This window comes from Dendropsophus ebraccatus, chromosome 10 (assembly GCF_027789765.1).
Source record: "Dendropsophus ebraccatus isolate aDenEbr1 chromosome 10, aDenEbr1.pat, whole genome shotgun sequence".
NCBI lineage: Eukaryota > Metazoa > Chordata > Amphibia > Anura > Hylidae > Dendropsophus > Dendropsophus ebraccatus.
In genome coordinates this window covers 89,015,633-89,029,117 of record NC_091463.1, presented here as the reverse complement: position 1 = coordinate 89,029,117, position 13,485 = coordinate 89,015,633, and the positions used below count along the sequence as shown (strand labels likewise).

General features: G+C 43.1%; 1 long non-coding RNA gene across 1 annotated transcript; it reads left to right on the top strand.

The window, feature by feature from the left end:
• Window positions 1–2,051: 2,051 nt before the first annotated feature.
• On the top strand, window positions 2,052–4,908 carry LOC138765742 (uncharacterized). Its single transcript, XR_011358631.1, has 4 exons — window positions 2,052–2,123; window positions 2,800–2,829; window positions 3,352–3,452; window positions 3,766–4,908. It is a non-coding gene; the product is annotated as an uncharacterized lncRNA (long non-coding RNA).
• The last annotated feature ends 8,577 nt before the right edge of the window (window positions 4,909–13,485 follow it).

Sequence of the window (13,485 nt, the reverse complement as noted above, 5' to 3'; positions counted from 1 at the left end):
CAAGCAGATAGCAGATCAGTAACCTCTCTTTCTATGAATCTGATAAGCTACAGACGCTGCCGTCCTGCTCAGACCTGTCGCTGATCATTAAGGGCGTGAATAGGAATAAAAGGAGTAAATTTTGCTGATCCTGAGCCAGGATTACATCACAGGAGAACTATGCACATAAGATGAACATTGAATAGAGATCTCCTGCTGAGTCCCAGCCATTATTACAGCACAAGTACAGGGTGACTGTGAGATCCTTAGACTGGTCCCGTCTCATTGCTGACAGATCTGTATTATGCTGCGTTTACACGTAACGATAATTGGCCCGATCGTACCATTAACGATGTCGGAGTAACGTTTTTTTTTCATAACGAGCAGCGTTTAGACGGTACGATATATCGTACGGAAAATTCGTTGTGTGATCGTTTTGCGAACGCTTAAGCCTATCTCACATTGGTTAAATCGGCGAACGACTGTTCACACGGAACGATTTGCAAATTTTTTACGAACGACGATTTGATAACATGCGCGATGTATCGTTCGTCGTATGATCGTTCGCTGTGTTTACACGTACGATTATCGTTCGAATTCGATCGTTATGGCGCAAATTTGTACGATAATCGTTACGTGTAAACGCACCATAACTTGTTGCCGTTGATGCCTCTTTCACCACCTTCCTGCTCTGTTTAGGGGCAGATATTGGGGCTTCTATAGCTGATATTTATAGGTGGTGGTATGACTAATGGAGGTTCTATGGCTGGTATATATAGGTGTTCTATGGCTGGTATATATGGGTGTCCTATGGCTGGTATATATGGGTGTCTTATGGCTGATATAGATAGGGGTTCTATGGCTGATTTATATGGGGGTTCTATGTCTGATATATATGGGTGTCTTATGGCTGATATAGATGAGTGTTCTATGGCTGATTTATATGGGTGTTCTATGGCTGATATAAATGGGGGTTCTATGGCTGATATAAATGGGGGTTCTATGGCTGATTTATATGGGGGTTCTATGGCTGATATATATGGGGGTTCTATGTCTGATTTATATGGGGGTTCTATTGCTTATTTAGATGGGTGTCTATGGCTGATATAGATGGTTGTTCTATGGCTAATATAGATGGGTATTCTATGGCTGATATATATGGGGGTTCCATGGCGGATATAGATGGGTGTTCAATGGCTAATATTTATCTATGACTGATATAGATGGAGGTTTTATAGCTGCTGTTTAAAGGGGTACCGTGGCAGATATTTATGGAGTTTCTGTGACCAGTGACCCTATACGAGACAGCTAACATCTCCATAAGACTAAGGTACAGCCAGTGAAAAATTGTGATCCATTACACATAGCAAAACAGTCATAGCCCTCAATTAAAGTGATCCCATAAGAGACACCCAGTCCTGCCAAGAAGAACCCCCTCTCTTATGGGGGTAGTGGCTGCCTCTTGGCACTAGCTGTTGGCTCTTATGGGAGCACGTCTACTCCAACAAACAGAGCCAACAGGCCGCCATTTACATGTCATCTTCCCTCTGTTAGTAGAAAATCAGTGAATTAAGGGGTTACCGGAGACTTCCCTGTCCTATGTGACAACAAGAAAAGAGAGTAATGGCAAGGGTGGCCAGTGTGTCGTCCATGATCAGTGACCCAGTAGTCACTATTACACATATAATCACCTATAGATGAGGATATTATAGCAGAATCCACCAGCTAATTGTTAGGATAATAGAATGAGATGGCTGCGAGGTGAGGAAACATGAGTCACAGCTCACACCTAGCCGAGAGAAGACAATGTTCTTAAAGATGGAAAGCTATTAAGATGTCATGGGTGGATCTGTTGTCAAACCACAACCAGTTTTGAGCCGCCATGACCCAGTATACGCCAGTATCAGGATCCGGGCCATAACCTTCATATAAACGTATTATAAGACGGATTGTGGGCAAAAAGTAGGAACACTAGGAACTGTTCAGGGTGACTCTGCTCGCTCTAAAATGTGAATTTATAGAAAAACTATACTACGCTATATGGCTAAAATATTGCAGAATACCGGCCTGAAGTCTTTTATAATTTTTTTTTTTTCTAATAGGAACAACTGTACAAACGACTACGACAGCAGCAGCAGATGACAGTAAGCATATACACCATTTTTGAGGGGATAGTTTATATGCTATATAATGGCCACACAATACTGCAATACAATGAGAGTATAATAAAAGTGTCTACATATGAGTGTCGTATAGTGATCACACATCTACGACACAGTAACAGAGCTGTATAGGGCCTCTAGAATACCACAGGTAGAGACACCTAGTGTAACAAGCAATCCAAGCAGTGACAATGGGGGGGAGCTTGATTTGTGCCACTTCTCTGTTATTCCTCCTCAAAATATATTGAATAAATTGACAACAGGGCGTTTTAATTTCCCTCATCAAAGAGGTGTGTCCAGAAAGTATGCCGGTCAGCACTGATTGGACAGTGTTGCAGTATGTAGGTTAACGCCCCCTTGACAAGGGGAACTGTAGGGCCTAGCTGTCAATTTATTCAGACATTTCTAAGTGGAAGGTTTGTTGTGTAATCTATATGAGTATATACCTTTTCTGTGGTATGGTACCAGCAATTTCAGAGGCATCATGGTATCTGTGTTGGTGATTAGACCTGTTCATATACTATTACCTGGTCATAGTTCATCCATATTTTGAAGCCGGTGGTCTTCTGCCAGATCACAATATATGAGTGTACATAGGTTCTTCTGTCACCTCTTCATATCCACCCTATTCATTAAATGGTATTTCTTCTTCACACAGAGCCACTTATCCCTGTAGACACATCGCCAGGTAAGTCAAACTCACATAGGAATTAGTAGATGGCATTTCTGAAGTGTTTACCAAAATGGAAAAGACATTGACCTCATCCTCCACCATAGAAGTTCTCAGCCCCTACTTACCATATGAGCCGAGGGAGATAAGTGGCTAAAAGAGATCTCTGACACCACTACAGGATCAGTCCGCAAAACTATATTTCGAACTAGCAGTGTTCAAGACAGTAGATATGGGGGGGGGGGGGGTTGCTCATGGCTAATATAGGTGACTATTATCCTAAACTGACTCCAAATCCACCATTGTAGATAGCAGCACAAGATTAAATGGCCATTTAATTGGCATTGAGAATCTTTCCTTAAAGCCTAGGATCACCAGACAGTGTGTCTTTACCTCCTATACATATCTATGTGTCTCCATGGTTACAGACTACAAAAACAAGCCCTGTGTAGTCTGATACCTGTTGTTGCCTCAAAATAAAAGTTAACATATTAACTTCAACAAAATGGAAGATTTAATGTGTTTAATATTTCTTTGCAGAGTCTACAGGACTTCCAGTCTACGCCTATATACTCATTGCTTTCTTCTCAGCAGTTGGTGGACTCCTCATTATTTCAGGACTGTGCTGGCTTCTTTCCATTGTAAGTAGTTTTGGAATTTGAAAGGGTTGTCTGAATCCTCCATGTCCAATTTGTGGGGGATCGACCATTGTGACCCCCACCAATTGCCACAATAAGGTAGCAGCCACAGTCAGGCTTGTACCAACTGAATTGCTCACACTACAATATAGTAAAAGAATAAATGTTCTTTACTTTGTAATATTGGATTACGCACATGGGGGGGGGGGGCTTGCTGACTTAGAATGCAGTAAGCTCCACAGCTCCCCCTAGTGTCGGAGTTCATAGTGTCGAAACTACCACAGACTCCTAATATATACCATATTTTCCTTCCTAGATACTCTTGTAAGGGCTCCAATCCCCAGGACAAGACCTTTACCAACATGAAGTTATTCTTCACATCTTCAGTCACAAAGAAGATGAGCAGAAAACACCAAGATCTGTTGTTGTTTTTTTTTTTCTTCCAATGTATTTTACCACTTTTCCTTAATTTATTACAATATTCACCCACTCAGTATTTGTTCTGCTTGGGGGCACCAAAAAGCTAATGTAGTCCGTGGGCACCAAGTTGGTCAAACAATGGCAAGTTATATAGTATTTTAGCAATCACTTGCTGCAAAAAGTGGCAAATACTGCACTACAGCAAGCTACCTATGGATTCTTACCTTAATTTTAGTCCCATTATTTTTTTCTAGACATGACAAGCCAGGAACTAAGCTGACTGAGATGGTCTCAAATCACTGATGTTGTCATAGCCCCATATTACAGGCAGAAATGTGTACTTTAGAATCGCCGTCCCCCTGATGATGCCGCATGTGTTTAGAAATATGTCGGAATGATGCTAGAATTATATGCCAATAATTGTGTGTCCCACTGCCAAATAATGTACATAGAGACTCGAAAATCCAGATCTCTGGTCCTGTTGCCAACGCAACTGCAGTATGGTGCATACATACCATGCGCACTACTATTATCAGTACTGACACTGTGTGCTTTTAACTTTAATTCACTTCTTGGGCCCATTCATATTATTATATTACTGTTGAAGTGATAAAATGTAGATTATAAAGTCCTGTTAATACTGGATTGGGTCTCTTTGAGGGCTTTATGTCCTTATAGTCTTGTTTGTTAGGTGTTTTACATGTGTCACATGACTAGTGATATCACGAGATGCCAGGGAAGATTTAGGGGCAATGGAAGATAGAATTGTGCCACCCATTGCAGTAAGATCACCCGCTAACCCCTGGTGCTGTTCCTGCCTCCTGACTACACCACGATAGCTGAGCCTGACCTGATGGGGCAGGAGTGGCTTTCCTGCCCTCTCTTTATTTACTATGTTACCCCACCTTAGTAGAATCTTCTGTTCATACATGACTGTCTGATAATCCTTTGCTTTTAGTCTTTGTAATATATAAATTATTGTCTATTTATTTGAAGGGGTTTTATGGACTAATGAAAAAATTTGAAAAAGGGGGGGTTGGCCACTTTATAGTAAAATAGTTCAGCGTACAGTATTAGTAGATGTCCTCACTGTATATACTGACAGCAGCTCCCTGTGTACCTCATAGGGCTAGATCAGATTCCCCTCCTCCAGGCTGTGCTGCCCTGCTCTGTGGTCTGTTCATAAGATGCCCGACATGGAGGAGCATGTGACCACGCCCCACCCCCCAGTGTCCACCACTGAGCCTGTATATTCCTATGGAGGACACAGAGGGCGGGGCATGGTCACATGCTCCTCCATGTCGGCCATCTTATGAACAGACTCACCACAGAGCAGGGCAGCACAGCCTGGAGGAGGGGAGTCTGGTTAAGCCCTATAAGGTACACAGGGCGCTGCAGTCAGTACGTGCAGTAAGTACACCTACAAATACTGTACACTGAGCAATTTTACTAGTGGCCAACCCCTTTAAATCCCCACCCCTACTCCTGGTGAAATGTGGATGTTTCTTGATGACATCACCTTACACTCTGCACAGGGTATTAATCACTGGTATCAGCGGTCATGTGCAAGTGTCTGATTTTGGTGACATCAGCAAGCCACACCCATCAGCTGGACCGAAACAGCAGGGGAGGGGGGTACTTTTTTTCTTCTTCTACCATTTCCTGCCTCTGTATAATTATTTCATTAGCCCAGAAAGACCCTTTAAGGTGACATGTATAAGAGCCATAGACTCATGTACTTGTTCTGTGTATAGAGATGATCAATGTACAGATATTGTAAGCAGATTATTTACTATGTGTTGTTATAGTGTTTATAACTTATTGACCAACACACAATAAAAATTATCAACCATAAATGTGTTTTGTTTTCCATTGTCAGATGGGATACTTCCTAATATGGGACAAATGGGGAAAAAATGTTTTTCCGTCATTGTAGCTTTAAAAGGGGGGTTTTTGCAGGTCTTCCCTACAACAGACCTGAAGGCCTTTGCCTCATGTTGCCATGGTAACTCATTGACCCAATGCAATGAAGGGGTGCCAACAGGTAGACAAAGCAAACAACTATCAAGCTCCTTGGAGCCTGATGTTGCTATTGACTGTGGCATCTAAAGGGTTATTTAGCTGGAATCCAAGGCCTCTCTAATCCTGGACATGACAGTGTGGAGTCCCACCATGGGTGTTACTAGTTTATACACCTCTCGTAAAAGCCTCTACTCTAAGTAAAAGTGGTAATGTAGTAGTACCTAAGTTTTGCCACTAGATGTCACTAGTATGTATGTCTTGTATCTATGTTTTGCACAGCTGTAGTGCTCAAGGAGTTATTGTTCTTTGTGATTTGTGCACCAATGAGAGCTCTTTTCTCCACCTATCTCTGTTCTCTAACTTCTTTGAACTCTCTTCTCATCCACTCACAGCAGGTATAACATACCCTGTAGGAAGTTGTAACATGGGGAGAGGAAGTGTAGTCTCACACTTAGTCAGTCTTAGTCAGGTTCCTGTACAGAGAGGACACAAGCCAGAATGGTCCCTACAGCAGTCAAGTTGGGACCTGGCTTATGCCAGGTCCCCTGTTAGAGGACAGTGCAGTGTAGTCTAGTCTGGAGTGTGATAGTGGACAGACACACACATGAGAAACAAGGACACTCTTTTCTTGAAACAGCACTTCTACACACTATGCAGTGCTAAACGCTCACGCCAAGAACAAGTCTAAAGGTGCAGGACAGTAGAGGAACTGATCCGGATAGAGCAAAGTTGCTAAAAGCCTACTTACTCTATCTCACAGCGCGGTTGTAACCAGGTAATCTTGGCCACTCTGCTCAACCTAGGTAACAAGGTCTGAGGCTTGTGTCACCCTCAAAGGACAGGTCACCCGACACTGGGGGGCAATAGGTGGTGCAAAGACAAGTAGACAAAACACGGGCACAAGTATTCTCTCTATTTTCAAGTATTCTACTTATTCTACTTCTAAAGTTCCGGCAGAGCACAGTACTACATTGGGTTGGGACTCTCACAACCTCCTCCTCTCTATTTCTCTGAACTTACTCTACTTATCAACACACAACTAAGCCAGCACGGCTGTACTACTTCTCAAGTTCTCAGCACAAGTCTTGTCAGTCAAGTCCAAAGTATATTGTCAAGTCAAGTCTATTGTATACTATTGCATCAAGTATTTCTAAAGTAAAGAAGAGTTTATTTATGGTGTTTAAGTGATTATTACTTAAACACTGACACAGTAATTGCACCTTCCTTGGGTCAATAGTCACAACTCCACTCCAGACCACCGTGATAAGCACCCAAGGGACCCCCTCACAGCCCGGCAGGTCACCGACCACAGGGGAAAGGGTGCCTCCATACCTGGCGTCATGACAGTACATCTGGCTAAGCTATACTCCGACCAACCACCATAGTAGTGGCGCCACGCATGACAATCTGGCAAGTGACTGGTCGAGCCTCACAGCAGTGCACCACAACAGAACCAGCCTGGATCTCAGTCACAGCTTCTTTTCCAGCACGACCATCATGATGTAACTGTATCAGAAAGCCTCCATGTAAACGATTTATGACATTCAATTAGTCCCACTAAAATCGACAGGTTAGAATGGCTTAAATGTATGACTTTAAAGGGGTACTCTGGTGAATTATTATTATTATTGTTGTTGTTGTTGTCATTATTATTATTATTATTTTTATTTATTTATTTTCAAATTAACTGGTGTCAGAATTTAAATAGATTTGTAATTTATTTCTGCTTAAAAATGTCCATTATTCCAGCACTTATCAGCTGCTGTATGCCCGACAGGAAGTGGTGTATTCTTTCCAATCTGACACTGTGCTCTCTGTTGCCATCTCTGTCCATGTCAGGAACTGTCCAGAGCAGGAGAGGTTTTCTATGGGGATTTGCTACTACTCTGGACAGTTCCTGACATGGACAGAGGTGCCAGACTGGAAAGAATATACTACTTCCTGCAGGACATACAGAAGCAAATAAGTACTGGAAGACTTGAGGTTTTGAAAGGGAAAAAAAATCACCACGGTTGATATAATTCATAGGCATTCAAGGTAAAAGGTATGATGAAATATTCGTAAATCGTAAGTAATGTAAATATTTGCAGTGTGAATATATCTAATAGATAGGGCAGCTTTTCTGGGCTCCTTCTCCAGCTCCTGAGCCAGAACATAGAACGTGCCTCTGCTTGTCTTCTCCTGGGGCAGAGAACAATTACTTTCTTCCTCCTGATTATTTATAACCAGATCTGACATAAACGCTATAATCTAATGTGCCAAGATATTCTGGCTCTTCCCCATACCAGTGACTTAGCAGGGTAGCTGATGGGTACATTTTTGTGCTGGTTCATCTTTACTTTCTGATGTTCAATGATGGTCTGAGAAGAAGTCCATTAGCTGAGATCCTCATCATTTAGCATCCACAGCAACCCTATTTATTTCTATGCAAGCACTGCCAATATAGCTCACACATATGGAAACATCCATGTTAAAGGGGAACTCCGGATAAGAAAAACGTGTTTTCTATGAAAAGTACATTAAAAGTTATATAGATGTGTCTATACAATGTATTACCGTGTGTACAGTTCTGCCACACTGGTAGCCGATAGAAATCTAGGAAGTGAAAAAAGATGGCCTCTGTGCCAATCCACATTGTCTCCTGCTCCCTCTGCTCTCCCACCTTAGGAGACAAAGATTCCATGCTTCTGTCTCACATTGTGCGTGTTTGCTGAGCGCAGGCTGATGGTGCAGGCAGGGGGCAGGGCGTGATCTCACAGGAGGCTTGGCTGGATCCCCCAATCCCCTGAGTTATCCGCCATGAATGGCCAAAAGCAGGTGCAGCACTAATTTTACTGATTGTGATGGGTGGGGGACTGTGATGAACAGCTGAGGGAAAGCATTGCATTCTGGGAACTGCTCAACCAGGAAGGATAGAAACACAATACAGAACAAAAAAAAACCCAAACAAATGGATTTTTGGTAGCTTCAAAACTGGGATAGACAGGTAAGTAATGCTATATGCTTCTGCAGAAGTTAAAAAAAAAAATTAACCTCTACCTGGAGTTCCCCTTTAAAGGAGTCTGGTGCCAGGCCCAAAAAATTTTCAGGCTGGGAGTGGGGGAACATAAAAAAGAAGCCATATTCACCCGTCCCAGTGCCTGCACAGCACTGCATTCCGCTCCTGGACCCCACCGGTTGTCTTCTGACCTCCCCGCCGGCTATGTCACGAGCTGATGGATGCCCCGCTCAGCCAGTCAGTGATTGGGGCGGGACACCACTGCAGTCGATGATTGGCTGATCAGGCTAAATCCCACCAGTCTGTGATGTGGTTGCTGACTCAACAACAACTGAGCAAAGAGGTGAGGAGGTGGAGGCTATATTTACCCTCAGGAGAACATGCCAGAAGACTCCAGAGCCTGTGGGCTGAGCTATAAATACAGGTGGACAGGCGCATGCCTGCCATCAGAGGGAGCCCAATACTCCAGGAGGCCAGCTCAAAGCAAGAGAAGCTGCCAGAGGAGAAGCAGGCTGAGAAAAAGGGAGATGATCACAGTGGGACCCAGAGCAGGTAGGGGGTAACAGACAGGGCTGCGTATGACAGTGACCACTAAACTATGGAATGCTACTGCAGGGGAGTAAAGGAAAAACTAATTTTTTACTGGTGTGGTGCTTTAAAACAAGAGTTTGAATCTATCCAATGCCAACCAGTAACTTTAATTAAGGAATATAAATGTATATGACTATAAGCCCTATATATGAGTAGTTAATTTTTTTTAACAGGACAGCCCCTTTAAATAACTTCCATATGCACTTTGCTGTGATAAGTAGAGACTGGAGAAGTCTGGAGGCTTTGTCTCTACTTGATAAGGCTTCACCCTCATGTGCACCTTGAGCAATCATTGCGCTTGTGGCGTGGAGTTTATAATCTGTGTAATCAGCTTTTATTATTCCGGTGTTTATAAAGGAGAGTTCTGCCTATTCCGATCACAGCTGGGAATTACGGAGCTGGAGAAAGACGTCTTAGCTGCAGGAACCACAGGTGAGGAGCCTATAGAAGCCGATGTATTACATGTACTATAGCAGGTAACAACGTCCTTTTCTCATCTTTGATAGTTTAGTGATGTCTAATATTACCGAGCTCTATTGTACCTTCAGCAGGAAGTACACAGCCCTATGTGCTTACACTTCCCCAGAAACGAATAATCGTATGTCGTTTGCATCTGCCTAGTTGTTAAAGGGGTATTCTGCTCAGAAATATCTTTTATAATGTTGCTGCCCAGGCTTGGGACATAACAAACAGCCTATTCTTACCTCTCCGCGCTCCCCAGTGTTCTCCTCTGCCATCACCGGTACCCGATTGAACGATTCAGTCTTCACTTCTGAGGCGGACTCCTCTGGCAGTGACAATTACTGGCAGCCAATCAATGGCCATGGCACTGTTCCATGTGCAGCAACATACTAAAAGTTAAGATCAGATACAAAAACTTGTTCTTTTACTCTAATCTGTTTCTATTTTCTCACTGTAATTTTTTTATTTCACCTTTTGTACACTGTTATGGGGGCTGCCATCTTGCCTGAGCTGTTTTTCACAGCACTTAGTGATATGCTTTACAGCAAGACTCATGGGCATAGACGACAATAGACAGACTCAATAGACAGACTCTGTCCCCTTGAGATGAATGTGAAACATTACTGAGAGCTCTGTGACCTTTAAAAAGGTCATTCTACAGGGAGCTGCTATTGTCTCCTCTATCTACTGTCATCACATGACGCTGCGATGCTGTTCAGATCACTTTACGGCAGACTCCTCTTATCACTACAGACACAACAGGAAGTCTCAGCTTAGTTTTAGCCCCAGTGTTGAGAATGAAAACTGCAAGATATCAGGATTATTTTATAGTATAGAAAAATTAGAAAAAGTGTCAACAAAAATTGTTAAAAAATATATAACATACAAACATTATTTAAACAATAAATCCTTTTCTGATGATACATTCCCTTTAAACCAAGGTTGACCCCCTCCCCCCACACACACACACTAAAAGCATTCACATGCATTGCACTGCAATCTTTTGTAGATTTTGATTGCTAAAAAGTTCACAGCCTATCCATGGTAAATGAGTGACAACAACAAGCCTCCACCATGGAGATCCGGCATTGTCACCGGATGGCTGTCAACCGCCGGCTATAACTGTCGCTAAGCCAAATGCATCAGTTTGCCACAAACCAATTTTGCTCAAAATTTTCCAAATAATGTGGATTTGTTTAAATTTTGAGGGGATTTTCTTCAGGGGAATGGCTGACAGGAAGAAAGAGTCCTATGAATAAATGGGTCTGGTCCTTGTTATCACCAAAAATGAACTTTTCTGTTCCTGTTCCTCTGTTTCTGGTCCTCGGAGCTTACAAACCTGAATTTCCCTGACTTTACGAGCTTCTATGATTGTTTTAGTTGTAGAAGGAAGGTGTGAAAAATAAACATGATCATTGTTATTATTGGCAACGTCATACCATTGGCATTACCCGGACATCATACCAAACACAGCAAAGCCTCAGACAGCAACGCCCCATGGCAGGAGGAACGGCTCTATAAGGAACATATATGAATTTTAGGAGGAGGATTTTGGAGCAGTAAACTTATTGGTAGTCGCCATGTTTTTGCTTCCACATAGCTTGCCGACTGTCATCAGAGAAAAGAACAAGGAACAGGTAAATATAGTATGGGCATGACATTACCTGGCAATACTATAGGAGCATTATGATATTGCTGGTAATACTCTTACGACCACTGTCCTTTGTCTTGGCCTATGGCCATTACTATGTGGTTAGTACTGTGTGGACCCTTATGACCACTATCCTATGCCTCGTCTCTGGGCAATACCGTGTGGTACTGCTCTGTGCCCACCCTTAGGTGAGCTCTCATGCCCATTATCCTGTACTGTAGTTCAACTATGGCCTCTTCTATGTGGCTAATACTAATTCCGTGGATTATTATGACCACAATAACCACTATCCTTCAGCTCATCTATAGGCGTTACTTTGTCCCTTATGATGGCTATCCTGTGGCTATGGGCAGAACTATGTCATTGGTTTTATGTGGCCTCTTATGACCATTATCTTGTAGCAGATTATTGGGCACTACTTTGAGGCCGGTACTACTCTGTGACCCTTTATGGCCATTACATTGTGGCTGGTAGTTGGATAACTCTTGTCTACGGGCACTGTTGGTTATCTAAATAATGTTGCTACTGTTTAGACCAGTATTGGGTGGCCTGTGGACTTTATGTGCAGTATAATACACAAGTCAGTAGATACAGTATATCCCCAGTTCATGTATCTGTATGTTGTGTCAAGGTTTGATTGGTGGGAGTCTTACTGCCGGGACCCATTGATCCCAAAAACAAAGGTTCTGTGTACCCATTGGGGCCGAAACGACTTAAAGTTCCTGGATTCATATGCAAATCTATGAGAGCCCCTCAAGTACCATTTATACCCATGTGTGACCATTCCACTGCTGCAAATAAGGAACACAAGACACTGAACCATATATTTCTCCATTGGGCAGAACCAAGGGCCTATCTAGGGCTACAAAACTTTGAGTGGTTTAGATGTTCCGAATGTCCTTACCTGAAATCCAGATGTGAAAGAATGAGTGTGAGGATTACTTATGGATGTATGCCAGTGTCACCGGTGCTAAATATGACACATGGTAAGAGCCTATACTTAGCTGAGGGATTTCAGAAGAAACTGTTTCATGACCTGCATGTCCTACATTCCCACATCCAACTGGGCCTAAAACCAAGACACCCAAGGTAAGAAAATGTTATGCTTGCCCTGGGGATAGTCCTGGTACTATCAAGAGACTCATGCTACATGGGCACGATGCCATGTATATGTACTCCGAAAGGGTAATGTTTAATGTTAAAGAAGCAGTTCACAAAAAAAAATTATTTGCCCCCCAGCTAGGCACTGGCGCACATACTCACCGTTAGTGAGCAGTGTCCCGTGGCGCGACTTCATTCTGGTCGAACGGTGCCGCGGGAGCGGAACAAAGCCATGCCGCGGGATACCGATCACCTGCGGTGAGTATATGCGCCAGCGCCTAGCGGGGGGGTGGGGGATTGGACAATAAAAAAATTTTGTGAATTGCTTCTTTAGGGAGGCCACTGTAAAAGGTGTGTGGAGTACTGGGCATTCATGTTCCACTGAGAATTCTGGGGAGAAGGACATGCAAAGCAGCTTTCTGGTGCCGCCTTTTAGAGGTAGCTTTTACTTTAAGTCAAAGTTTATGCTCCTCTGTAAATATTCAGCACATTAATGGGAACAAGCCAAGCCAAAACTTCAGAAGTGACCCATCTGTAGACAACTGTTTTGGGGTTCCCTCTTGTCAGTACAGAGCATGGTGACAGCTGGATGTAGAGAGGCCTATAGAGATAGAGAGAGACGTTCCTTCTAAAGGAGAGCACCATTGAAGATCTGTGAGGACTTATAAGTCAGCTCCCTGGACACAGGCCTCTCCGCAGTCATCCAGCACCCTGTTCTGTACTGATGAGGAGCAAAAGCCCCAAAACAGTTGTCTACAGCTGGTCCCTTCTCCTTCTGGGGAAGTTCTAGC